This window comes from Rhododendron vialii, chromosome 10a (genome assembly GCF_030253575.1).
Source record: "Rhododendron vialii isolate Sample 1 chromosome 10a, ASM3025357v1".
Taxonomy (NCBI): Eukaryota; Viridiplantae; Streptophyta; class Magnoliopsida; order Ericales; family Ericaceae; genus Rhododendron; species Rhododendron vialii.
Window position 1 is genome coordinate 35,103,996 of NC_080566.1, and position 2,779 is coordinate 35,106,774.

The window sequence follows — 2,779 nt, forward strand, 5'->3', positions numbered from 1 at the left end:
AGCCGTTGAGAGAGGAGGAGATCACTACCGGATAGGTTTCATTCTCGCCTAAAAAGGCATATTTCAATGTTTCCGGAAGGACCTTCAACTCAAGCTTGGTGGTTGAATGCTCGAGGGAACGGTCTTGCACTCAAGAGGAGGCAACTCTTCAAATTTCGGAGACCATACGTCCGTCCCACAAACATCTTCAATGTCAAGCAAAGAACACAAATACTCCACCTCCGGTGAGTCTAGAAATGTCGCCTCTTCGGTGGTAAGACATACTTCCAATGGGTCCTTGTACAAAATAGTGTCCACATGCTCTTGGACCAAAGAATCGATAAGATTGACTTTATGGATGCACTCATCGTCCCCCATTTGGCTCCTAATATTGAACACATTCACCTCCATTTTCATGTTACCAAAGGTAAGGTTAAGCAAACCACTACGGCAATGGATAACGGCATCAACTGTGGCTAGGAATGGACTCCCAAGAATGACCGAAGTTGACGTTGATGCTTGTGAGGTAGGTACCGGGCAAGTATCCAATACGACGAAATCCACGGGATAGATAAAATTGTCTACTTGCACAAGTACATCTTCCACCATTCCTCGTGGAACTCGAACGAATGCTTCTATCGGCCAATTGAAGTGTCACTGGTGTTGGCCTCATCTCCCCCAATCCAAGTTGTTCATAAACAGAATACGGAAGCAAATTCACACTAGCCCCCAAATCGAGGAGGGCTTTCTCAATCTTCTTATCGCCAATGGTGATGGAGATGGTTGGACAACCCGGATCTTTATACTTAGGAACCACGTTGGTTTGAATAATAGAGCTCACTTGTTCCGTCAAGAAAACCTTCCTTTGAATATTCAACTTACGCTTTTGAGTGCATAAGTCTTTGAGAAAGTTGGCATAAGTGAGAATTTGCTTGACGGCATCCACCAACGGGATATTGATTCTCACTTGCTTGAAAAGCTCATAGATCTCGAAGTTGGTATTGGCATGGGCCGGCGCCTTCAATCTTTGGGGAAAAGGGGCCGAAATTTGGAAGATGGGGGCCTTCGGCTCTTCTGCTTGAGATTTTTCCGGATGTTCACCAACGGGAGAGGGCTCCAAGGTTGGTGAGTCAATAGGAGGATCCGGAGCTTGCAAGACACTTGGTGTAACCCGTGACTTGATAGACTTTGGAGGAATGACCTTATCAATCTCCTTGCCACTCCACAATGTTGTAATAGACTTGGCTTGCTCGGGACTAAGCACCGAAGAGCTCGCCACATGGTTCCTTGCGGATTCACTTGGGGTTGAGTCGGAAGTTTCCCTTTTTCTTGTTGGAGCATCCCCACTGTATTGGTCAACTTTGCCATTTGATTTTGATCTCCCCGAGCGTTTGAGTGGTTTGCTCATTGAGGGACGTTTGGCTTTGCATGAAAGATGACATAATATCCTCCATTGATCGCTTTTGAGGTTGGAATTGATTTGGCCCTTGAGGAGGTCCGGGAGGTGCAAATCCCGGAGGTTGTTGATGTTAAGAGAATCTCGACACTCCTTGAGATTGAGGAGGCCGAAAAGCTTGGTGTCGTTGTGGTGGTGGAACTTGTAGAGGTCCGGGAGGTTGAGAATCGCTCCACCAGAAATTAGGATGCATCTTCCACCTCAGATTGAAAGTTTGAGAATACGGGTCAAACCGTTGATTAATGACATTGACCTCCGCTTGCCCGGTTCCTTGAAGAATATCCTTAATGACAGGGAGCATTTGGCAATCTCCCGTAGCATGACCTGCAATTTCACACAACACACAAATTTCCTCCGCCTTGGCCACAGAGGCCATCCCAGCAACTTTGTTGAGTTGTAAAGTTTCAATTTGGCGGGAAAGCTGGGCGACCTTATGAGCTAACTCATTTTGCTCATTCAATTGAAATTTACTGGAATTGCTCGGAATCGGATTAACCACGTTCTTTTCAGAAGGGTCTAAGCAATCCCAGCTTTGAGTTTTTTCAGATAACTCCTCAAAATAGTGTCACGCCGCATCAGGTGTTTTAGCCATGACTCCACCCACACACATGCTATCTATAAGAAGTCGAGTGCTTGGAAAGCATCCCTTAACAAATACTCGACTCTTTGAAAAATCGGTAAGCCATGATGTGGGATGGAGTTAAGCAAATCATTGTATCTCTCCCAATATTGATAAAAAGATTCCCCCTCTCTTTGTTTAAAAGTTTGAATTTGATTCATGAGTTCCTTTGTGAGATGTGGGGGAAAAAATTTCATGTAAAAAGCTTTTGACAAATCCGCCCAATTTGCCAAGAATTGGGGCCTCATGTTATTCAACCAAATCTTGGCTTTGTCTTTCACGGAAAATGGGAAGACTTTGCGGATTCAAGCTGTGCCGGCGTGGACACTATTGTGGAAACCAATTCCTCGAATGCCCGCATATGAGTGTACGGGCATTCTTTATCTTTTCCATAAAAAGATGGCATCATGTTAATGTGATGCATTTTAACGGTGAAAGTATTCGCCTCGGTTGCGGCGGGAATGACTATAATGGGCCGCGGAGTAGTACGGGCCGGATTTAGATAGTCGCTCATAGTCCTTTCGGGTACAACCGGCAACATCTCGCCTTCACCGTTTCCAGCCATTCATTCTCGATGAGGAGTTCTTATAGAAAAAGGAGTTCTTTGGGGTGGTGGTGCCCTTGCTCGAACCCGACGAGGAGTTTTGGGTCGAGGAGGAGAAAAGATCTGTGAAGTCTTTTAGAATTCGGGCACCGAAAGGCACCACGATGACCACCACGCATAC

At 45.7% G+C, this 2,779-nt stretch overlaps 1 non-coding gene across 1 annotated transcript; it reads left to right on the plus strand.

Moving 5' to 3' along the window:
• The first annotated feature begins 2,114 nt into the window (after positions 1 to 2,114).
• Positions 2,115 to 2,221, plus strand: LOC131305760 (small nucleolar RNA R71). The gene has a single exon (XR_009193321.1). It is a non-coding gene; the product is annotated as a small nucleolar RNA R71 (small nucleolar RNA).
• The last annotated feature ends 558 nt before the right edge of the window (positions 2,222 to 2,779 follow it).